At 41.4% G+C, this 26,065-nt stretch overlaps 1 protein-coding gene across 1 annotated transcript in view; it reads right to left on the bottom strand.

Moving 5' to 3' along the window:
* The window catches only part of ZNF385D (zinc finger protein 385D), a 981,977-nt gene that overhangs the window by 580,395 nt on the left and 375,517 nt on the right, over positions 1-26,065 (bottom strand). The gene's annotated exons all lie outside the window — the stretch shown is intronic.

Raw genomic sequence — 26,065 nt, 5'->3', positions numbered from 1 at the left:
GCAGGCAGGTTCTTTACCACCAAGCCACCTGGGAAGCCCCGTTGTCATCAAAACCCAGAATTCTCGTGGCTTTGCTGTGTAAATAAAATTCTCTTCTCTTCAGTTTGTTTGCTATGACAAGGACCTTGAAATTATAATGAAAATTTCAAAGACTGAATTTTTTTTTAACATGGTTTATTGGGTGATGTTTGCCCTTAAAGGAACAAAGCTTTGCACTCTAAAGGTCTTTTTTGTATGCTGATCATTCTGAGCAGAAAACATTCAAGACTCAAAAGTTCAGGAAGAAACATTGACCTCCCTCACTAACTACCTAAGAGTGTTAAAAGAGGTCCTACTCCAGGAAGGGAGCTGTCATCATGAGGAACTGCAGTATGAACCACACGTGTAGGGAGGGAGGAACCTACCAAAGTCTCTTTGTTAAAATTCCTGTATCCCGCTGTCTCTGCTAATCCAGCAAACTTTTATCTACCAAACATTTGCTTTTCCATCTCATGTCAATTCCTTCCTACCCTTTGAAGCCCCAAAACACTGTCCCTGACACCTTCTTTGTCTTAAGTATAAGATAGTATTAAAAGTGAGGGTTTCAGGGATTTGGGTAAGTTAGTTTTTCTGAGTCTCGCCCATGGATATAAGTTATTAAATTTTTATATGATTTTTTTCCCAGTGAATCTGTCTTATGTCACATTAATTCTTAGACCAGGTAGAAAAATTTAGAAAGATAAAGAAATATTTCTTCCTCCCAGACAGATCCATGGCAGTTGGAATTTGTCTTTAAGTAATACATCCCTTTCTTTCTTTTCTTCTCCTTTTTTTTTTTTTTTTTTTTTTTGCTTCAAATAACCACATAGGGATCAATTTGCTCAAAACTGCAGTTTTTTTATACATTCTTATAATGGAGATTTTTCAGTTATTTCACTGACTCATAGAGATCTAAAGAGCAATTAGAGTAACTCTTCCACTCAGAGGTTTCCAAACTTTTTCATTTTGTGGTAATTTAACTGTCTTATTAATTTTTACATGATATCCCCAGGTCAAAAGAAATATGTGAGTCCTATATACTAAGCAGTTGGGTCCAAAGAACTTAATAAATATATATGTCCTAACAAGTTAATAGCATAATGCCTAAACAATAGATACTAATGAAAATGAAACATTGTTTTTACTTCATTATTCAGGTCAGTTCAGTTCAGTCACTCAGTCCAGTTCAACTCTTTGCGACCCCATGGACTGCAGCATGCCAGGCCTCCCTGTCCATCACCAACTCCCAGAGCTTACTCAAACTCATATCCATTGAGTCGGTGATGCCAGCCAACCATCCCATCCTCTGTCATCCCCTTCTACTCTCACCTTCAATCTTTCCCAGCATCAGGGTCTTTTCAAATGAGTCATTTCTTTGCATCAGGTGGCCAAAGTATTAGAGTTTCAGCTTCAACATCAGTCCTTCCAATGAACATTCAGGCCTGATTTCCTTTAGGAAGGACTGGTTGGATCTCCTTGCAGTCCAAGGGACTCTCAAGAGTCTTCTCAACACCACAGTTAAAAGCATCAATTCTTCAGTGCTCAGCTTTCTTTATAGTCCAACTCTCACATCCATACACGACCACTGGAAAAACCATAGCCTTGACTAGATGGACCTTTGTTGGCAAAGTAATGTCTCTGTTTTATAATATGCTGTCTAGGCTGGACATAACTTTTCTTCCAAGGAGTAAGTGTCTTTTAATTGCATGGCTGCAGTTACTATCTGCAATGATTTTGGAGGCCCCCAAAATAAAGTCTGCCATTGTTTCCACTTTTTCCCCATCTATTTGCCATGAAGTGATGGTTCCAACAACACAAGAGAAGACTCTACACATGGACATCACCAGATGGCCAACAGATTGATTATATTCTTTGAAGCCAAAGGAGGAGAAGGTCTATACAGTCAGCAAAAACAAGACCGGGAGCTGACTGTGGCTCAGATCATGAACTCCTTACTGCCAAATTCAAACTTAAATTCAAGAAAGTAGAGAAAACCACTACACCCTTCAGGTATGACGTAAATCAATTACCTTACAATTATACAGTGGAAGTCAGAAATAGACTTAGGGACTAGATCTGATAGACCGAGTGCCTGATGAACTACGGATGGAGATTTGTGGCATTGTACAGGAGACAGGGATCAAGACCATCCCAAAGAAAAACAAATGCAAAAAAGCAAAATGGCTGTCTGACAAGGCCTTACAAATAGCTTTGAAAAGAAGAGAAGTGAAAAGCAAAGGAGAAAAGGAAAGATATACCCATTTGAATGCAGAGTTCCAAAGAATAGCAAGGAGAGATAAGAAAGCATTCCTCAGTGATCAGTGCAAAGAAATAGAGGAAAACAACAGAATGGGAAAGACTAGAGATCTCTTCAAGAAAATTAGAGATACCAAGGGAACATTACATGCAAAGATGGGCTCAATAAAGGACAGAAATGGTACGGACCTAATAGAAGCAGAAGCTATTAAGAAGAGGTGGCAAAAATACACAGAAGAACTATACAAAAAAGATTTTCATGACCCAGATAATCACGATGGTGTGATCACTCAGCTAGAGCCAGACATCCTGGAATGTGAAGTCAAGTGGGCCTTAGGAAGCATCACTATGAACAAAGCTAGTGGAGGTGATGGAATTCCAGTTGAGCTATTTCAAATCCTAAAAGATGATGCTGTGAAAGTGCTGCACTCAATATGCCAGCAAACTGGACAACTCAGCAGTGGCCACAGGACTGGAAAATAACAGTTTTCATTCTGATCCCAAAGAAAGGCAATGCCAAAGAATGCTCAAACTACCGCACAATTGCACTCATCTCACACGCTAGTAAAGTAACGCCCAAAATTCTCCAAGCCAGGCTTCAGCAATATGTGAACCGTGAACTTCCAGATGCTCAAGCTGGTTTTAGAAAAGGCAGAGGCACCAGAGATCAAATTGCCAACATCCACTGGATCATTGGAAAAGCAAGAGAATTCCAGAAAAACATCTATTTCTGCTTTATTGACTATGCCAAAGCCTTTGACTGTGTGGACCACCGCAAAATGTGGAAAATTCTGAAAGAGATGGGAATACCAGACAACCTGACCTTCATCTTAAGAAATCTGTATACAGGTTAGGAAGGAACAGTTATAACTGGATAGGGAACAACAGACTGGTTCCAAATAGGAAAAGGAGTACATCAAGGTCGTATATTGTCACCCTGCTTATTTAACCTATATGCAGAGTACATCATGAGAAACCCTTGGCTGGATGAAGCACAACTTGGAATCAAGATTGCTGGGAGAAATACCAATAACCTCAGATATGCAGATGGCACCACCCTTATGGCAGAAAGTGAAGAAACTAAAGAGCCTCTTGATGAAGGTGAAAGAGGAGAGTGAAAAAGTTGGCTTAAAGCTCAACATTCAGAAAACTAAGATCATGGCATCCAGTCCCATCACTTCATTATTAAATTCCTATAATTACTGAATAATGGGGTCAAACGCCTATTTGTCTGAAATATTTTCACAAACGTTTGGAAGAAAGATCAACAGAGCATCTCCATGATTGTTTCCTGTTTGTCACTGACTTTTGTATTGTACTTGCCTTTAATCACAGCAACTACCAAAAAGCTAAATTTTGCAAAGCTGTGACATCAAAAAAGAGATTATGTGATCTAGGGTTGTAACTGTTAGCAGCCAGAGCTGTAAGGAATCATCTGTTTAGTTGCTTCGTGCTGGCTAGATTTGGGAAGATGGGTATGGGATAAAGATAAATATCATATGCTACTGCTGCTAAGTCACTTCAGTCATGTCCAACTCTGTGCGACCCCATAGACGGCAGCCCACCAGGCTCCCCGGTCCCTGGGATTCTCCAGGCAAGAACACTGGAGTGGGTTGCCATTTCCTCCTCCAATGCATGAAAGTGAAAAGTGAAAGTGAAGTCGCTTAGTCATGTCCAACTCTTAGCGACCCCATGGACTGCAGCCCACCAGGCTCCTCTGTCCATGGGATTTTCCAGGCAAGAGTACTGGAGTGGGGTGCCATTGCCTTCTCCGTGTAGTTACAGCCAAAAAGTCTAACTTGAACCACTGAAACTTTTATGTAAATGAACAAATTTTAAAAGTCAATTATCAGCAATGTTTTTGCTAATAAAGAATATTAGACTATCTAACATTTTTATCTGTTGAAATCAAAACAGGTAGCAAACAGGTCAAAACACAGACATCAGAGCTTTGATAACCTACCAGATGGCAGGCAGATTACAAAGTATCAACTCGTTTAATTTCGTTACTTGTCAGCTGCGCTGGTAACATGATGGGTGGCAGAAATTGTTTAAAGGAGGTGACGAAGTGTCCCATTTATTTAAATGATATAGCCTTTATTAGGGCCAATTTGTCACAGATAAATTAAAGCAAATGGTGGGAACAGTTTAAAGTCATGGTTAAATAGGTAGCAGATTGCCAGGGCTCATGAAAAATATAGCAGCTCTGAAAAAGATCAATGGGCCCAAAAGATTTAGATCTTTTGATAATCATTGCTGCACATACAAAAGTTACAGCTGAGAATTAAGGGTGTGTGTAAACCACAGCACAATAATATTTCTAAAAGGTTAATAAAACACTGAGATGCATGGTGATGATCCAGCTTGACTGACTTACTAAAGGCTGATTTTCCAGATGCAGAAGGAATGTGAGAGCTAACAGAGTATCTGTCACCTTAAAAACATCATAAAATTACCAAACATTCCCATTAATCTGGATTTCACGAAACTATTGCTTTTAGAGTAAAGATAAATAGTGATAGATTCAAGATAAAAGCTGATCGAATTTATTTAATTTCCCAATAATTAATGGACTAGGAGGGTGAGGAGAATTGCTTCTATATTTTTATAAAGCTGTTTGAACTTACACCCTAAGAAGAATATTGATTCTGTCTGACCCTATCATTTGGAGTTAGTTTTACAAAAGTGATATTCTTGTCCACTTTTAAATTGTAATACAGTAATAAAAAGGAAATGGAACCAACTTCAAAAATGATGAAGTTCGGGTATGGGAAAGACAGAAGGACCCTCTATAGTGTTCTAGCTATAATCATTTAAAAGCAAGACAACTAAGTTACCCAGATGAAACTAAATTCTTTCCATTTTAGTTAGCTTTTTAGTAACTAGGACAGTTTCCGGTCGAGAGAGTGAAATGGTAAAAACAACTAACATGTCAGAGGAACCTGCTCCCAGTGATGGAGGACACTTCCACTTGTAATAAACACGTGCAAGAGAGTTTCAGGGTTCCGCTCATTTGAGGGCGTGCTATGCTAAGCTTGGTCTCTCAACATGATCACGACATGAGCTCGCTTTCCGAAAGACGGATGCAGGAGCCAGTGCTAGCCCTCCAGTGAAAGTGGATCTCAAACAGAAAGCAATCTGTGCTGTTTCATCCTGCGGTCCAGCTTAACCTTGCCTTAAGACTTATCATCTCTGGAGATTCTGTGTCCTTAGCCTTGATGCTCTAATTGCTTCCTGCATTGGAGCCTGCAAGCGACCTAATTCAGTAGTTGTAGTTTCTAACTCTACTCTTCCCTTAAAATCCCACTTCTACTTGACAACTTTGTTCTGTTAATGAGTCCAAGACAAGTTTATTTTTTCCAACACTCCAGTTCCTGCCTCATTACTAAGCTTCCTGAACCTTTCTATCTTCTAAACAGCAGTGTCCTTGAGGGTTAGTATAGCTCTCCTCCAGGTCTGAAGAGGAGGACGTTCCTGGAGAAGGAAAAGCTCTCTGCTACTTTCCTGCTCAACAGTTGTCCAGGTAAATTGTGCTCTTTTCTGCCTCCATAATCTCACATGGCACTGGCCTAAGCAGGTCCAGAGGACATGCATAAGATACTGATGAATTGGGAGAGGCCTCAGGGCTCTCACTGCCTGGACCAAGTCTGACCCCTGGTCAGAGAACGAGGATCCTACATGCAGCATGGCACGGGCAAATAAATACGAAGAGGTTGGTGAAACTGAGCTGTTTGGCTTAGGGAATCACCGTGGGCTTTGTCTCTAGCCCTCTGCCTCCGAACATCACCATCTGGCTTCCCCGTATTTCCATCCTGTTTCCTCCCTCGTGGATTTTCCCTCACAGCCTAGATGCTGCTAACGGAGAATGCACCTTAGTCCGCCTGCTCCACACTCTGCTCTGGCGTTTCCCCTCCAGTTCTCCATTCTGAAGCCACAGGAGTGCTTGCAGCTCTCAGGACCGTCACTCTGCTGGCAAATATAAGGCCCTGAGACAAACGTGGTCGTTCCAGTCAATGTATTAATTGAGCACCATTTAGGGATACAGGGGGCAGACAGTGCTCAAGAGACAACCCTATTTAAATCAGCATTTGCTCTCCAGATCACCACTGACGCACCCGAGTGCTGTTCTGGGAGCTTGCAACAGGCTGACTCACACACATGAGGGGTTAGGGGTAGGGAGAGCGCCGTGGCCATGGGGGCAGCCTCTTCTAATAAACCTGTTCTAATTCACTGAAATGCACAATGAACAAGGACAAGGCTTCTCTCTGAAAACTCTGTGTCTCCTCAGTGGTTTTCAGATTGAACGCAGCTAAGCTTTGTGGCTCAAGTTTCATCTTTCCTACCTAAGAATACCAACTCAAGGAAGTGACTGGGAAAATCATTTGTTAGCTGATCACAATTAGAAGACCTGTATTTTGTGGTTAGGCAGTGACTCTGGAGGTCAGGACCAAAGGATGTGCTGTCAGATAGACCCACGCTCAGACTTCATAGCTTTCCAGTTGCTGTGGAAGTGAAAAGGGAAGGGAAAGTGAAGCATCTGCCTGCTAGTCGCTCAGCAGGTCTGATTCTTTGTGACCCCACTGACTGTACCCTCCAGGCTTCTCTGTCCGTAGAATTTTCCAGGCAAGAAGACTGGAGCGGGTAGCCAGTCCCCTCTCCAGGGGATCTTCCAACCCAGGGATCGAACCTGGGTCTCTTGTGTTGTAGGCGGATTCTTTGCTGTCTGAGCCATCAGAGAAGGCCTTCCAGTTACAGGGACTGGAGCAAATTTCATATGTCAAAACCTCAATACCTTCATCTCTAAAACGGGAATAACAGTTTTTCTCAATAAATTTGCTCTGAGAACAAATAGGACATTATTTATACAGTGTTGCCTTGGCAGCTCTCTTTTATTGCTATCATCATTATTGTCAGTGACAAGGAGCTGGTATCTAATAAAAAATCAATTCCTCTTAGTCAATGAAAATGAACATTTTCACCTGTAATATTAATATAATCTCATGGTAGAAGCTGAGTCTGTTACCAAATAATACAAAAACTGGATAACCTTTATTTCTAAATTATTATAAAAGTTTCATATTTGAAATAAAAATCCAAGTAAATATTAAGCCATAAAGAGAGATGGCATGAGGTTTAACAATTGGAAAATGCAATAAATATAAAACATGTATGTTTACAATACTATTTTTCTTTCTTACTACAACAATGTGTCAGTATTTTTTTTTTCATTACAAATAATTCAAGAAAAAGAAAGCATGGAAAGTAAATGAAACACTGTGCTATGTTTTCTATAAGGGGAAAAAAATGGAAACCATAATGTTCTCCATTTAAAGCCCTGAGATTTCCTAAAACAACATTACAAGATGGTGCCTCCTGGGATTACAGCATAAAATACAGATTCCTGGTATTTGCTGTTTTTATTTCATGTGCATAATAAAATCACTTTTAAAGAGATTTTTGCCACCAACAGTTCAGTTACAAAAATGTGTTTCCTCTTACAGGATCACAAATAACGTATGATATCTGGGTTGGAAATTTAATTTTAACAAAGTGAGCTTTCTGTGCTTTTCATCACTCGGAAATTTATTTAAATTTCAAATTAGAATTAAGCTGAGTGCTTCCAATGGATAGGGAAGACATATTCCAAACAGGACAAAATGAACAGTGAGAAGCAAATGAACACCCCAAAAGCAGTGAAAGGAAGGCAGTTGCTCGTTAAGATTTTTTTTTTCCTCCACCAGTCAGGCCACAATGATAAGAAAAAATAATTCATAAAGTTATAAATATCACAGTGTTTTGATGAAAGAGTGAGAGAGTCAAAATTTAATCTCCCTTCTTCGCCTCAAGCTCAGAGTGCAGGCAATTAAGGAACTCATTTCAGTGTAATGTGTTCAGGGCCCTGGAAACACCCATCTGAGGTTCTTGCCCTGAGCTGAGTCACGGGAGGTGAGGTCCTCAGCCCAGCATACTGGTGTGGGGCTCACGGCGTATCCCCCCGTGGAGGATGGGGCTCACGGCGTGTCCCCCCGTGGAGGATGGGGCTCACGGCGTGTCCCCCCGTGGAGGATGGGGCTCACTGCATGCCCCCTCGCTGAGGATGGGGCTCATCACGGCGTGTCCCCCTGCAGAGGATGGGTCTCACTGCGTGCCCCCTCGCTGAGGATGGGGCTGGCCCCTGATGGGCACCAAGAAAGGCAGCTTTGGGCCAGTGCGACAGCCGCGGACAGGGTCATCCTGGAAGGCAGCTTATCTGCCGCTTCCTTCACTCTAGGAGAAGCAGCGGCTCTGACCCAGAAGGGGCGCAGGACTCAGCCCTGCAGAGAGCTGAAGCGTCCTCTGTCACTTTCAGTTCAGGTTTGCCAGGCCCTAGCGGATCCTACCGCACAACTGCACTCATCTCACACGCTAGTAAAGTAATGCTCAACATTCTCCAAGCCAGGCTTCAGCAATACATGAACCATGAAGTTCCTGATGTTCAAGCTGGTTTTAGAAAAGGCAGAGGAACCAGAGATCAAACTGCCAACATCTGCTGGATCATGGAAAAAGCAAGAGAGTTCCAGAAAAACATCTATTTCTGCTTTATTGACTATGCCAAAGCCTTTGACTGTGTGGATCACAATAAACTGTGGAAAATCCTGAAAGAGATGGGAATACCAGACCACCTGACCTGCCTCTTGAGAAACCTGTATGCAGGTCAGGAAGCAACAGTTAGAACTGGACGTGGAACAACAGACTGGTTCCAAATAGGAAAAGGAGTACGTCAAGGCTGTATATTGTCACCCAGCTTATTTAACTTCTGTGCAGAGTACATCATGAGAAATGCTGGGCTGGAAGAAACACAAGCTGAAATCAAGATTGCCAGGAGAAATATCAATAACCTCAGATATGCGGATGACACCACCCTTATGGCAGAAAGTGAAGAGGAACTAAAAAGCCTCTTGATGAAAGTGAATGTGGAGAGTGAAAAAGTTGGCTTAAAGCGCAACATTCAGAAAATGAAGATCATGGCATCTGGTCCCTTCACTTCATGGGAAATAAATGGGGAAACAGTGGAAACAGTGTCAGACTTTATTTTTTGGGGCTCCAAGATCACTGCAGATGGTGATTGCAGCCATGAAATTAAAAGACGCTTACTCCTTGGAAGGAAAGTTATGGCCAACCTAGACAGAATATTCAAAAGCAGAGACATTACTTTGCCAACAAAGGTCCATATAGTCAAGGCTATGGTTTTTCCTGTGGTCATGTATGGATGTGAGAGTTGGACTGTGAAGAAGGCTGAGCACTGAAGAATTGATGCTTTTGAACTGTGGTGTTGGAGAAGACTCTTGAGAGTCCCTTGGACTGCAAGGAGATCCAACCAGTCCATTCTGAAGGAGATCAGCCCTGGGATTTCTTTGGAAGGAATGATGCTAAAGTTGAAACTTCAGTACTTTGGCCACCTCATGTGAAGAGTTGACTCATTGGAAAAGACTCTGATGGTGGGAGGGATTTGGGGCAGGAGGAGAAGGGGACAACAGAGGATGAGATGGCTGGATGGCATCACCAACTCGATGGACGTGAGTCTGAGTGAACTCTGGGAGTTGGTGATGGACAGGGAGGCCTGGCATGCTGCAGTTCATGGGGTCGAGAAGAGTCGGCCACGACTGAGAGACTGAACTGAACTGAACTGAGTGGGGTCTGCCCACACGGGAGAGGCCTTAGTACCTAGCTATTAAATGAATTCATGAACAAAGACTTTCCTGTCATCAGTTTGGCCAGTTTCACATCACATTTCCAGAACACAAAAATTCACAAAATTTAAAGTTAGCATTTTTTTTCTCCCTTTTTTGGTTTACAACAGGTATTTTGTCAAAAATCCTTTCAAAAAAGAAGTCAGTTTAATTATAAATACTAAGTAACTGTAGAAATGGTTCAAATGAAAAGAAACAAATGATACCATTGCTGAAAAAACTTCCTTGGAAGAAACTAAAATATAAATTAAGAGAGTTTATTTTGCATTTGAACTATAATGCCTTTTATTTGAATAGAACTATAAGATTTCTAAAGTAGGGCTGCACACACTGTATCATTACACTGTTGTATTGAAATTGATGAATAATTCATTTCCTAGTATTTTAGAAGTGAGTTGATTGCAGCTTCCAGACAGTGGGTAACAAATGAAAACATGTTGCTGCTGCTGCTAACTCGCTTCGGTCGTGTCCGACTCTGTGTGACCCCATAGACGGCAGCCCACCAGGCTCCCCCGTTTCTGGGATTCTCCAGGCAAGAACACTGGAGTGGGTTGCCATTTCCTTCTTCCATGCATGAAAGTGAAAAGTGAAAGTGAAGTCGCTCAGTCGTGTCCGACTCTTTGTGACTCCATGGACTGCAGCCCACCAGGCTCCTCCGTCCATGGGATTTTCCAGGCAAGAGTACTGGAGTGGGGTGCCATCACCTTCTCTGAATGAAAACATGACTTCTCCCAAAAAACATTACTCCAAATTCAGAAGTGGCCTAGGAAGTCAAAGTGAAAGCAGCAGAAAGTAAGTCCTCCTTACACTGGACTACAGGAGAGATGGAAATGGATATAGTAAAAGAACGGACAGCTTCAGGTTATAGTTCCACACCCTAGAAAGGTTATATTTCTGCAGTAAATTAACTTGGATAAAGAGAAGCAAAGAGAGCTCACCTTTGAAATCATTGTTGAATAACAAAAGTAATAGAAAATTTACTCATTACCCAACCACCACACACCCATCCATCTATCCATCCATCCATTCACCCAAACTTTTGCTCCTTCATTTAGCTGCTCAGTTTTAAGCTATGTGGATTTACTGATGACAAACAGTATCCCTGTCTTTCTTTAATTGTTAGAGAATGTTAGAGAGACAAACAATCCATAATGAATCAGCCAATTAAGTCTTAAATGAAAATTGCGACCGATACTACAGCATAGAAAGAGACGGCTGTGACTGCTTATTTAGCAGGGGTTTCTGAAGCTATTTGGGGGCAGCGAAGGCTTTGTTGGAGACATTAGTTCTGAAGAACACATACAAACCCATTATTTAATGTGAGAGCATCGTGCACTGGAGGGGGAACTGTTTTGAAAAAGGAGGAATATTTGCAGGACGCTGAAATGACAAGGACCATTGCGCTTACGAGAAATTCAAAGGAGACAAATGAGACTAAAGAATGAGAGTAAGAGTGAGGGGTCACCCCCAGAGAGATGAGCCAGGGTGCCAGGGGATCATCCTGGTCCCGGGGGCCAGGTTAGTGAAGACACAGAAGAATGAGGGGGAGACCTGGTCAACGGACTGTCTTTCAAAGATCCTTCTCCAAGAAGATGCATGATGGAGTGTTAGCTGTTAAAAAGAATGAGACAATGCCATCTGCAGCTCTGTGGATGGACCCAGAGATTATCATATTAGAAGCAAATCATAAAATACCACATGATATCACTTATATGTGGGATCTAAAATATGACATGAGTGAACTTGTCTATAAAGGAGAAATAGATTCACACAGAGAGCAGACTGGTGGTTGCCAAGGGCGAGGGAGAAGGGGGGAAGGAAGAGCTGGGAGTTGGGGGTCAGCGGATGCAAACTATTCACATAGAGCGGGAGAACAACAAGGCCCCACTGTAGAGCACAGGGCACCCTATTCAATATCATGTAATAAACCATAATGGAAAAGAATATGAAAACAAAGGCTCAGTAGAAAACAAACAAACAGAAAACAACCCCCAAAATCCTTCTCACTGAAGTGGAGAGAACAGACGACGGGCAAGTAAAATCAGGTACAAAATGTTCAAGAGGCTATTGCTGGAAGGAGATGGCACGGATTTGACTAAATCCTGGTGGCAGACAAAAAGGGATGCAGATGACCAGGGACTTCAGAGATAAGCAAGGCAGTGTCCGGAAAGAGATCGAGTTCAGATTTTAAGTAAACAGTACAGAAAACTGGGTTCCTTAGCTGTTTCTTAAGAACATAAACCTTGGAAGTACTGATTTCTTTGTGATAGAATACAGCAGTTCAGCTCCCACACGGGAAATCTGGCAGAATATTCATGCTGGCTAGTGGCCCTTCCTGTTGGCCAGTGACCTGTCTGGCCCTCCGTGGGAGTGTGTAGTTTTTTGTGTGTCTAATGATCATTTTGTTTTCTGATGTTCTACCTTTTTTGCTTCACATATATTCTCATTGTTTTGTGGTTTTAAAAGTGTGTTTCCTGATGAAGAAAAATTAATATGTACTGGGGAAATATCTCATTAAACAAAGTTAAATTGATTTTTTATTTTGCAAGATGCCTTAGAGTTACTGTTAGTCTAATGTGTGAGGGGATAGGATAATGACTAATTTCTTTAATTATTTGAAAACAAAACTTTTTTCCCCAAGATCATCTCTTATAACTATGAATTGTATTTTAGGCAACTCTTTGTTAAAAAGTAATCTCTTTCCCCAGGAGGTAAGTATATTTTTATTCAATAGTCCCATCCTGGCTTAAAAAACCAAAATGACCACAATATTGCAAACCAAGTATACTCCAATAACTTTTTAAACTAGATCAACAACAAGGACCTACTGCATAGCACAGGAAACTGTGTTCAGTATCTTGCAATGGAAAAGAATGTGAAAAATAACATGTATTTATGATACAGGCATATAAAACGGAATCCTTTTGCTGTACCCCTGAAACTAATGCAACATTGTAAATTAACTCTAATATTATATTTTAGTAAAATAAAACTTTAAAAAATTAGCCACAGTAGTCCTCTCCCAAGAGATTCAATAGGACTAATCTAGAAATCCTTTAAGATGTTCATTTGCTTTTCTGGCTATTAAAGCTTGAGCAGACGGGGTGATAACACTCATAACTCTGTTACGATGATTATCTGGAAGAAGATGTTTATCACCTGGTCAGCAGGTCACCTTCATCCCTGGGATGGCTTTGGCTCCATGTTGGCTCCAGGAGGGTGAGCAGTACTTAAGACAGCCTTTCAGACTATAATCAATGATCTAGCCATTGTAGTTTATGGAAAAGCAGTTAAGAATGTGTGTGTGTTTAGTCACTTAGTTGTGTCCAACTCTTTGAGACCTCATGGACTAAAGCCCACAAGGCTCTTCTGTCCATGAGATTCTCCAGGCAAGAATGCTGGAGTGGGTTGCCATTTCCTCCTCCAGAAAATCTTCCCAACCCAGGGATTGAACCTCCATCTCTTGCATCTCCTGTGCTGGCAGACGATTCTTTACGGCTGTGCTACCTGGGAAGCCCCAGTAAGGACTGGGAGGGCAAAGGGCTCTACTGATTTTTCTAGTCACTTCTTCCATCTGTATCCAAAGCAATATCCTTATTGCCTAAACATCTGAACATAGGTTCACTTATATAAACCTTTCTATTTGAATCTACATTCTGAAACTCTATACCAACCAAAAGTCCACTTCTAGAAACACTTTTTAATAATTTTCTGACCCTGGTGGTCAAATGATGTCTCTCTTCATCTGTCTGTGAGGTATAACACAATGTGAACGAGAGAGATCACTCCACGCGAGTCTACGTATTTCTCCCTTTTGGTAGTTAGAAAAGGTGCATATATCGAGGATTCCAAAGATATACACTAAAAGTGATGAAATACAAATTAAATGATATTTCTGGCAATGATGCTAATGAAAATAAAAGGACAAATTCATAACAGAAATGTGACAAGCTGAGTAATTTTAGAATGGTTACTGCTATTGACGTTATATAATATTCTAGATACAACGTATCAGTTTTGTTCAATGGTCCAGTTGGCTCACACCTCAATTTGTTATCTTGAGTAAAGAATGAATCAAGCATCATCAGCCAGGGTAAAATTACCAATATTAGCATGCTTAAACTCTTTCAAATATGAAGCATAATTTTCTATCTCTTTTTGTATCTTTCATTCACTAAAAACTGGAGTTGGTATAATTTAGTCTGCAAAAAAATGAAAACGTTTTCACAAATGGAAAAAAAAAACAACCCTGGGGCTCTTCATAGACACTTTCTTCTGGGAATTCTTCTCAAGCACTTGCTGTACAGTTGGTCCTTCAAAAAAGAAAAGAAAAAGAAAAGCCAATTTCAAAGATTCTGAGGCAACGAAATATCTTGTTTCATGTTCAAAGGTAATTTCTTCTCTTATTACAGGCTATATTTGGAGACAAGCAATGTGAGACTGAAACATCCTTGGAAGCTACTGAATTTAGGAAGATTCACATGTTCATGTATCAAGCAGATAAAAGAATGTTAGCTGTTAGGTTTATTTCATTCCATTCAGCTATGGTTTACTCTTAATAGATTTCAGTATAATGAATTCCAAAGTCGACACTGGAACTGTGAAGGAATACTCTCCGAAGATGGAACAATCTGTGCTCAGAGGGACCACAGGCAGGGGGAATACTGAGTGGTCCAGGGTTTGGATTCGGGGCTTTCACCGCCATTGCCAGGGCTCAGTCCCTGCTGGGGGAACTCAGATCCTGTAAGCCAGCCACACAGTGTGACAAAAAGAAACAAACAAAAGCAGCAGCAACAACAAACACCCGTAGAAATGTTAGGAAGAAAGAGGAAGAGTGTGGACAGCGTGCAGAGGTCTTTGACTGAAAGAGAGGTCACTTCCCACCACAGCGCTGCAAGCTAACAGCCTGGGCAACACGGGTGATTATCCACCTCTGATCCTAAGTTTCCTTATCTGAGAAATGGGTTAAAAGATAATAAGACTGAAAAGTTGCGGCAAGGATTCAAAGTGAAGTAATGTGCCTAACGCTCATGCCACCCGTAAGCACAGGATTCGAACAAGTGGGGCTCACGATGAAGAAACACAGTGAACAAGACTGGCACCTTTTTCTAGATGTCTTCTACCACGGCACACAGAGCCACCAAGGTTCACGCCAGAAACACAAACTGCGGAATGTTCTTCAGAGCGACTGGCCTGTGCTCTTCACAGACGTCAAGGAAAGAAAGATAAGTGAAGGTGGCCGAGCTGCCGTACAACAACAGAGCAAAGAACCTAAAACCAAATGCAGTGCAGGTCCTAGATGTGATCCTGGGTCGGGGGAAATACTCAGAGGACACTGCTGGATTCACTGACAAGTTGGAATATGAACCATGGCTTTTGTATACTGAATATTATAACAATATTCCCGATTTTTATAACTGTTTTGTCACAAGAGAATATCATTTCTCCCAGGAAAGACACACTGAAGTATTTAGGAGTAAAATATTGAATATTATGACAATATTCCTGATTTTTACAACCATTCTGTTGTAAAAGAGTATAATTTCTCTTAGGAAAGACATACTGAAGTATTTATGGGTAAAGGAGCAAAGGTTTCCAGCAACCCTCCAAAGGCTGGAAAACATGGAGGGAAGGGAGGGAGGAGGCAAGAAGGAGGAATAACAATAAAGCAAACAGGCAAAATGCCAGTAATTCATGAATCTGGGTCAAATCTATCTGTGAGGTCCTTGTACTGTTCTTGCCAATTTTCTGTAAGTTTCAAATTATACAAAAACAAATGGTACTTTGATGGAGGGAAGGTGGAAAGTTTATCAAGTATTCATCCTTTTTTCCTTCTTTTAGAATCTGTCTTTCCAGAGCAAATTTTGCCACTCTTATTTAGAATTTCAGCAGTAGGAATAGAGACTCACAGTTTCCTATTTCTTCCATATTGAGTAGTACAGTTCTACCTCAGTGGATTTGATGGAATCAATAATTTATAGTACAGGACTTTAGGTAGAATTATATTACTGACTTGAACGAATTGAAGAGCATCCCTGAACACTTGGCACAGCTTCTAAAGCTGGAGTTTTATTTGGAAAACAAACTCGATGAGCAGCACATCTCAAAAGCGTATTGACGTTTCAAAGTTAAGGAACTGACTTCAACTTCATCTCCCATAACAAGGCAGAAAAGTGAAATTTACTTTAGTGAAGATGCACCTGTGGCTTCCAGCTGAGTTTCCCCAGCGCCTCATGGACTGGGTCAGGGCTACGGCACACGCTGCATTATCAGAGCTCCTCATTATATCCATTACTCTAAGAGCATCACACATAGAGCCACTGGTGTCAACGAGCAGGCCTCCTTCCCATGTTTTAGAATAAGCATGCATACACATGCATATGAATGTATGAGCTTCCTGTGTGTTTTAGAGCAGACAACTATGAATACACACCTTAAAAGCACATATAAACAGGTAAAAATATCTACAGAATGGGAAAAAATAAGGTCAAATACTTATGGAAAGTACTGTCCATCATATGCTCTACAAAGAAAATTTTTATCTTTGACTTATGAAAAATGAGTCCTTGAGAAATTCAAGCTCTGAAACGACTGTAATGGCCAGTCATTTCAGTTTTTCATCTTAGCGCTGTTGGCCTCTTTTGATCTATTTCAGTGTTGGGCAAGGAAATCACATCTGGTTTATTTTACTCGAATTTCTGAAAAGTCCATAATGTAAAGACAAATCATTTCTCCCTAATTTACTGAACTTAAATGTTGGCAACAGCTTTACCTTATTGCCATGTGAATATTTATTCTAAATTATAGGAAAAAGAAAAATTCAAGCCTAGAACTTCCACTTCCAGCTAGGTTGGGGTATTTTCTAGGAGACCAATACTCCTGCTAACAATAAAAAATAGGTGAAATTTTGGAGACTGTATTTGAAACAAGATGAGAACTGCTGAAGTAGCCAGTTTTGAAAGGTCAGCTCTCAGAAAGAAGGAAATCTTATTAAGGTAAACTAAATTTTCTGTACATTGGCTTTCTCCTTGGGACACTCTTGGCATATGCTAAAGATGAGACACTTGGCTCTTGTGTTGCCGTGAACACTGCGGTACATGTGTCTTTTTGAATCGTGGTTTTCTCAGGGCACATGCCCAGCAGTGGGATTGCCCTGTCGCGCGATAGCTTTATTCCCAGTTTGTTAAGGACTCTCCCTACTGCTCTGCATAATGGCTGTCACTTTACACACTCACCAACAGCACAGTCAGTAGGGTTCCCTTTTCTCTACATCCTCTCCAGAATTCACTGTTCGTAGTTGCTGTTGTTGTTGTTTTTATGATAGACCATTCCGATCAGTGTCAGGTGACACCTCACTGTAGTTCTGATGTGCGTTTCTGTAACAATTTCTCTAACGTTTCTCTAACGATGTTGAGCATCTTTTCATGTTTACTGGTCATCTGTGTCCCGTCTTTGGAGAAATGTCTGTTCAGGTCTGCTGCCTGTTTTTTGACTAGCCTTGTATATCTTTGAAGCAATGAGCACAGTGGAAACTGCTGGTGAACAGGCAAACTATCCGCCAGCTCTTCCTTCTTTAGTAGTTAAAGTAGGCAGAGACAAGAGTCTAAAACACCAGGTATTAACAATGTCACCACTATAGAATTTGTAAACAAAGAATGGGAAATAGATGGGGAAACAGTGGAAACAGTGTCAGATTTATTTTTGGGGGCTCCAAAATCACTGCAGATGGTGACTGCAGCCATGAAATTCAAAGACGCTTATTTCTTGGAAGAAAAGTTATGATCAACCTAGATAGCATATTGAAAAGCAGAGACATTACTTTGCCAACAAAGGTCCGTCTAGTCAAGGCTATGGTTTTTCCTGTGGTCATGTATGGATGTGAGAGTTGGACTGTGAAGAAAGCTGAGTGCTGAAGAATTGATGCTTTTGAACTGTGGTGTTGGCAAAGACTCTTGAGAGTCCCTTGGACTGCAGGGAGATCCAACCAGTCCATTCTGAAGGAGATGAGTCCTGGGATTTCTTTGGAAGGAATGATGCTAAAGCTGAAACTCCAGTACTTTGGCCCCCTCATGTGAAGAGTTGACTCATTGGAAAAGACTCTGATGTTGGGAGGGATTGGGGGCAGGAAGAGAAGGGGATGACAGAGGATGAGATGGCTGGATGGCATCACCGACTCGATGGACGTGAGTTTGAGTGAACTCCGGGAGTTGGTGATGGACAGGGAGGCCTGACGTGCTGTGATTCATGGGGTTGAAAAGAGTTGGACATGATTAAGCAACTGAACTGAACTGAATGAATAGAAGTATTTCCAGTCTTCTTTCCCAGATGAAGACTTAAATGATTTGTTTTACTCTATGTTTTCTGACTTGCTTGTGTGTGTGTGTGTTTTATCATTACCAGAAGTAAGAGGTCTGAAATGCATTTAGAGCCTCTTTCACTGCTTTATACTCTTCTGACTAGGTTCTCTTGATTCTAGAATATCCTGGAGAGCAGGGTCCCTTTCTTCATTATGTGTCATCATTCCCTAATCAAGTGCCTGTCAGAGAGTAAGTACTAAAAAAAAAAAAAACAAATCTGTGTTTCCTGTTACTAGCAGGATTTAAATTAGGGCTAATCTTCTGGTGGTTCATATATGGTGCCTACTTCGCCTTTGTTTTTCCTGGAAAGATAGAGGAAAATAACCCAGGAACTATGCCATCAATGGCAAACACAGAGTATGATGTGTTTGTCCTGGTGTGACTAAAACTCATGCTAAATTTTTTCTGGGATTAGAGAGTTTGTCTGTGATCTGACACAGATGTTTACAATCAGATTTTGCCTTTGTCTCTAGTCCAGGCTGGATATTAGATAAAACTTTCCGTATACTGTTTTATCCTATTACTCTTCTGTGAGTACAAGGCATTTCCACTAATTATGCCTTAGATGTTCCCTGTGAAGGTAATCAGTAAGAAAATCACAAATTGGCAAGTTAATGCTTTAAAAAGTCTTCCTGGGGAGTAAGGCGAGATAGCATGTGACAGCTCTCTAAGGTGCTCACTGCTCCCACAAAAGCGCCTACACGACGGACCTCTACTCCACAAGCACAGCCTAGGAGAACATGAAGTCTATGAAGAAACAGCACTTCCACTTCACGTTAGTATCAAAATCAAAGTTTTAGGTTTAAAAGCTTATTTTCTCTGGACCCAGCTTTCGAGAATCCAGGTAGACCAGCTCCAGGAACCGGCCGCGGACACGATGACGCAGAGAACAACAGGCAAGCGATCCCGCGGCCTCTAGCGCGTGCAGGCTTCTCTCCCCGGGGTCGCCTTGACCAAATGATACACAGTTGACAATTCATTCGCCAGAAGAGTTTTTCCGAACGAGGGTCAAAAATTATAAACATGGAATGAGAGTTACTGGGACGTTGCTGTACACCACAGGAGCTCCAGCGGGTGCCTGTGACAACCTAGGAGGATGGGCTAGGGCGGGGGTGGGGGAGGTTCCAGTGGGAGGGGCCTCGTGCACGCTTCTGACGGATGCACAGTGCCCTAAGGCAATTGTCCAGACCGTCTGTCATGTCCAACCCTTTGTGACCCCACGGGCTGCAGCATGCCAGGCTCCTCTGTACTCCGCTTCCGGAGCTTGCTCAAACTCATGTCCATTGAGTCGGTGATGCCATCCAACCATCTCATCCTTTGTTGTCTCCTTCTCCTCCTGCCTTCCATCTTTCCCAGCTTCAGGGTCTTTTCAAGAGTTAGCTCTTCACATCAGGTGGCCAAAGTATTGGAGCTTCAGTATCAGTCCTTCCAATGAATAGTCAGGGTTGATTTCCTTTAGGATTGACTGGTTCGATCTCCTTGCAGTCCAACAGACTTTCAAGAGTCTTCTCCATTACCATAATTCAAAAGCATCAGTTCTTCAGCACTTAACCTTCTTTACGGTCCAACTCTCACATCACGTCGTGTAGTAGTATACATGACTACTGGAAAAACCATAGCTGTGACCGTATGGATCTTTGTCACAAAGCTATGTCTTTGTCATTTAATATGCTGTCTGGGTTTGTCATAACTTCCTTTCCTTCCAAAGAGCAATTATCCTCCAATTAAAAATAAATTTAAAAATTATAAAAATGGGATAAAGAGTTATTTGTCACTGCTCTGTACAACTGCTCCAAACAGAAGGATATAAACATAAGCCCCTCTTATATACACATGAGCCCACTAAGTACATGAGCTTCCAGTGGTGCTGGTGGTAAAGAGCCCACCTGCCAATGCAGGAGACATAAGAGACATGGGTTTGATCCCTGGGTTGGGAAGATCCTCTGGAGGAGGGCATGGCAATCCACTCCAGTATTCTTGCTTAGAGAATCCTTTGGAGAGAAGAGCCTGGCAGGCTACAGTTCATAGGGTCACGAAGAGTCAGACATGACTGAAGTGACTCAGCACACGTGCACACACTAAATACCTTCAATTTCACGGATCACTATTAATCATGACCATACAATATTTTACAATTAAATAATAGCTTAGGGCAACTCTACCACAGCATTAAGGAACCCTGAGGTCTAGAGACTGAACTCTTACCCAACACTTGACAATTAATTAGTAACTAAGCGGAACAACTTAGTTAACTCTGGTCAACAATAAGGAGGTTTTCCTGTAACAGACTGTTGGTGCATCCCTTTTCAAAATGTGTGATTTTGAGGTTTGAAATAGAGAAGGAGTAACACTCTTGTTCCACTCCAGTAAAATATGTAACTTCTAACCCAGAAAGTTCAATAAAAATTCTCTCTCTTAGGCCCTTGAAACAATTACTGCTTTGCAGCAGCTCCATCTCAGCAGAAGAGCTTAGAAGAGAAAGAAAGAAGAGTGAAGTCTTTACAGGAAGGTTCCGGATGAAGAGGAGATACGTAATCAGAGATGACCAACACGAGGGTGGAAAATGCATGTCAAGCATTAGAACAAAGGGACTTGGAAAGAGCACTGAGTGTCGATCATATGTGTTTGCATGGAGAATAACCTATGCTGTTGTGGTGGTTTAAAAATCTGCCCACAAATTCTTTGATATTTCTCTCTTTGAAATTCTCCCCTAATTCTCCCCTACTTGATTTTTGGCTGGACTTAAGTGATTCACTTCTAATGAATAAAATTTGGCAGAAATGATGGTGCCTGAATTCCCAGACTGGGTCATAAGAAGCATTGCAACTTCCTTTCTCTCCCTTGGCTGTCTTGCTCTGGGTAACCCAACTGCCGTGTTGCAGGGTCACCACTCCTAGAGCCGCCTTGTAGAAAGGCCATGTGGCAAAGAGCTGAGAACTCCTGACCAAAGCCAACACTAATGTGTCCAGCATGTGAGTAAACCATCTTGGGAATGGATCTACCAGCATCAGCCAAGGCTTCAGATAACTGTAAGCACGGCCGGTATCCTGACAGTAACCTCACAGGACGTCTTGAAGTAGAAGCACTCAGTGAAGCCACTTTTGTATTCCTGACTCGTAGAAGCTGGGACGTAACAAACATGTTTGGTTTCAAATGATTAAATTTTAGGGTAATCTATTGCACAGCAGTAGATAACTCGTAATGTTATGTTGAACAGAAGAGTCGTGTCATAAAACACAAGCACTGTTGGAGTGAACCATGTGAAATTGCTCTTTCTGTAGATCACAAGTCAGCCATTCCATATGGTTCAACCGACTATACAGGAGCTCTACCAACTTATTTCATTTCTGATTTAGACGAGGCTTAGGCCTCCCAGGATGCATCTGTTCTATGTGCTTGCCATTTTCCAGATGATAATCACATGGCAATACAGTCATGGTTTTCTGACATAATGTTCTGATGCAATGGTTGGCAACCAATTACTTGTGGATTACCTTTTGGTTTAGACATGCAGAAGATAATTATTAGCAAATGATGATCATTCTGTCTTTCCAAAGGTATTTTGGATTTGGAACTAATATCTGAGTAAATGATACATGCTTCAGTTTTATTTTTACACAACCCTACATACAGAAAGCTAGTTTCTTCAGTTCCTTAGAAGCACTGGGGGAATATTCTTAGGAGATCATACTTTCTTTGCATTAAACACATCCATGTCCATACACATACACACAGACAGACCATCCAGTCTGTAAGTATGCAACTAATTACCTTTGAATGATCTCACTGTAATCTCATTAAATGCTTTAACTGGTTCAGATAACCCAAAATCAGCCTCGTGATAACTTAGGATCTCCTTTGGCACAAGCTTTGCCATTTTCGCATTTCTGCTGATGGTACATGTCAAGTCATTGAGTGGGAATTTATTTCTTCTTCCAGTCTCCCTGGAGTTTTCATGTGTGTGCTTGATTTAGAGCAAAGCTTTCTGTATACATTTCCAGGACCACATCACAACAATTTTCTCACTCATTTTCTTCATTTTCAGCTTTAATCAAAGTCAAATCTTATATGGGAAGGTGCAAAGTTTGGTACATTTTATCCTGGCTCCCAATGCAACATTCTGCTATTATTTTAAAGAATTTTCATCCACGATCTTCCTTAAGAATTTGCAAGGATGTGTCACCTTTGAATAACTGTTACAGGGTGCTTATTTTCTTTTAAAAATGAATCCCTAAGCTAAAATTCCTGATTTTCTATTTAAATTACTCTGTCATCTTAGGGAATCTACTGCCAGTGGAACAAGTGTGGTATTTACTTCTTCTCATAATTATACCCAACAAAGGTTTTGTCAACACCACTGATTAATTGGAAGCTGAAAGGAATTCTTCACAAAGTTGACATTGGACACCATGCTCCATTCGGTACATTACTAGAGCGTGAACTTACCTAATTTTGAGCAAGAGCTCATAATGTTAACTGTACTTTTTCTTGGTAGTGAGATTCAAATTTATCTTTATTTTAATTTTTGATCATTTCTATTCCTTAACATTAATTTTGGGAGCCAACATGTATTCTATTCTATTTATTATAATTATTAATATTGATATTTTTGTGTAAACATAGGGTTTCCCTGGTAGTTCTGCCTGCAATGAAGGAGATGCAGGTTCGATCCCTGGGTCAGGAAGATCCCCTGGATAATAAAATGGCAACCCGCTCCAGTATTCTTGCCTGGAGAATCCGATGGACAGAGGGGCCTGGCGGGTTACAGTCCATGGGGTTGCAGAGTCAGACACGACTTAGTAACCATCTGGTGCTATATTATACTAGGGTAATATACCAATTTACAACTGACTCAGACGTGGGTCCGGGGGTCTTTCTTCATTTCATTTACTTACTGAAGTGTTTTTGGCTGTGGGGGGCCTTCTCTGCTGTGGGGGCTTTCCCTAGGTGTGGGAGCAGGGGCTGCTTTTCAAGGCTGTGCCGAGCTGCTCGCCGCAGTGAGCTCTCTCACTGCAGAGCACGGGCTCCGGGCGCGCGGGGTCCAGTGTTTGCAGCGTGTGGGCTCAGTCCTTGTGGTTCCCAGGCTGAGCTGCCCCCCAGCGTGTGGGATCTTCCCAGACCAGGGAACCAACCCATGTCCCCTGCATTGGCGGGTGGATCCTTGACTGCTGAGCCCCTAGGGAAGACCTGTCCAAGAATCTTATTGAACATTTTCCTTCTTTTCTTTTCATGGAACTCAGTCAATCCCTGTATTCTCGATGGAAAAGAAGATTTTGAGCTGAAACACCCACTGCTACCCACACGGGGGAATTCTGAGCTCCTTAAAACTATTGACAAATAGTTTGTACAGCTCGGACTTGCTTTGAAAGCAGATGCTACATTAAAGGACAACAAATCCTCTGGCAGTAACTCAAACCTAACAGTTTGCTGCAGCAAATCTGTCTTTCCAAACAGCCAGTGGGTGATCTGACGACAGAAGCAACAGAGCACTGTACCAAGCATTTGAATGCTGCATTGAAGCTGCTAATTTGCAGTGGCATTTATAGAGGTATAATTTTCCATTTAAAATGTAAAATTTCCTGTACAAAAACATTTGGATAATTATGAAAATGTAAGTAAGCCTTTGCAAAAAGTAATTATGGTGAGGGAGACTTTCCTTTGCCTTCAGTATTTTATGCCTCTGCTTCTTTCCATAAGCAAAGTAATTAAAATGTTGCAAGACACACTGAAACGCTGGCATTTTAGATGGAAAGCAGTTGTACTTCTGGCAACAACTGCTTCATGCTTCTAAGGAATTTTAAAATTGTAGTTGTAATAAACTATTCAGTCGAGCAAACAGAAAACAAGAGCCAAAATCACGCTCTCAGCTTTGAGATCTGCAACCACTTGCCATCACAAAGCCGTGAATTTTCTAAGTATGAAGTGAGACAAAAACCACATTTGTTTTGTTAGCAAACATTCGGAGCAAGGGGAGATAAAACCGTAGCATTTATACAGCGAAAATAAGAAAAATAATTTGGAAGCCATCTTATTGTTTTAGGTGGATTGTTTCCAAGATTTAGAAATGATTGGCCACGTGGCTGTCAGATAACATTCCCCCGAGAAACACGGATGCTCCAGCATGACAGCTATTACAATGAGAAACTGTATTATGGTGCCGCCTCCACATAGGTATTTGACCTAAAAGCCCAGAGGGTAAAGGTCAGCTGTGGACTGATTATCAGAAATGCTGCAGGCAACAGTCTGAATCTGGAACGTGCAGTGTCCACCCTGTTCACTTCAGCCAGACAATCAAGCTTCCAGCAAGATTTACTGAGTTGTGACTTTATACCAATGACAGTGGCAGGAAGTGGAGGTTTATTAGTAATGTGTCTGATATAGTGTCTGCCTGAATGGGTTTTACAGTTCACTTTCGTGTGTTAATGAATTATGGATTTCAGGGCCAGACCACATTGGCTTACATCTTGACTGATCCACTAATTATCTGTGTGATATTGGGCAAATGATCTCATCTCTCCAGTATGCTCATCTGTGGAATGACAGTATTAACAGTCCTGTCTCATGTATTTGCTATGAGAATTAAATCAGTTACTCTGTGTACAAGTGTGTAACACCCGGCACTCATTATTATATAGGTTATTGGCTATTATTTTTCACTCCACCCCAACCCAGCAGTGCTATAAATATTGCTTAATAGATAACATAATACCTAGTTTTACAGAAGCCAGAGATCCAGCAAAAATCAAAGATCAGAAAAGCCTCTAGAAGTTTTCTAATAACTGCAGGCATCTGAAGCCCTTCCTGTTTGCTCTGCACACAAAATACAAGGAACACTAGGGCTATTACCCAACGAGCTCATACTGAACATGAAAGAAGACATGCAAATAACAGCCAACCGCTGCAGAAGGCAGTGCCATCGTTTCTATGAGATGGAAGAAAAAGATCATCATTATCATCCATCATGTCACTTATTCAGTCCTTATTATGGTGTCAGGCACTAAACTCTTTAAATGCCATTCTAATCAACCTTCACAGCAGCTGGATGGAGTGAGTACTATTATTTTACCCATTTTATAGATGAAGAGGCTGCAGCTCAGATAACGTAAGCCACTTTTCCCAAGCTATATGGATAGTTAGCAAAGATATGCCAAGAACTTGGGTCTGTCTGAGGCTAAAGTGCATGCTATTATAGTCTATTGAAGTCTTCTGGTATTATGAGCACCTAGCCTGTATCATTAAGTGTTCTTCACAAACATGTTTTCTAATGACTGCAAAGTGTCCGAGTGCATAGCTATGCCATAATGAATTTATTTACCTTTAGCTGTCTTGACAAATATTTAAATTGTTCCTAGTCTCTCAGCTACTATAAATGACTTATGATAAAAATCTTCATGTATAAGCCTTACCAACCTAGATAGCATATTGAAAAGCAGAGACATTACTTTGCCAACAAAGGTCCGTCTAGTCAAGGCTATGGTTTTTCCAGTGGTCATGTATGGATGTGAGAGTTGGACTGTGAAGAAGGCTAAGCACTGAAGAATTGATGCTTTTGAACTGTGGTGTTGGAGAAGACTCTTGAGAGTCCCTTGGACTGCAAGGAGACCCAACCAGTCCATTCTGAAGGAGATCAGCCCTGGGATTTCTTTGGACGGAATGATGCTAAAGCTGAAACTCCAGTACTTTGGCCACCTCATGTGAAGAGTT

This window comes from Bos indicus, chromosome 27 (assembly GCF_029378745.1).
Source record: "Bos indicus isolate NIAB-ARS_2022 breed Sahiwal x Tharparkar chromosome 27, NIAB-ARS_B.indTharparkar_mat_pri_1.0, whole genome shotgun sequence".
NCBI lineage: Eukaryota > Metazoa > Chordata > Mammalia > Artiodactyla > Bovidae > Bos > Bos indicus.
The sequence above is the reverse complement of the archived record's forward strand: the minus strand, read 5'-3'. Positions and strand labels throughout refer to the sequence as shown.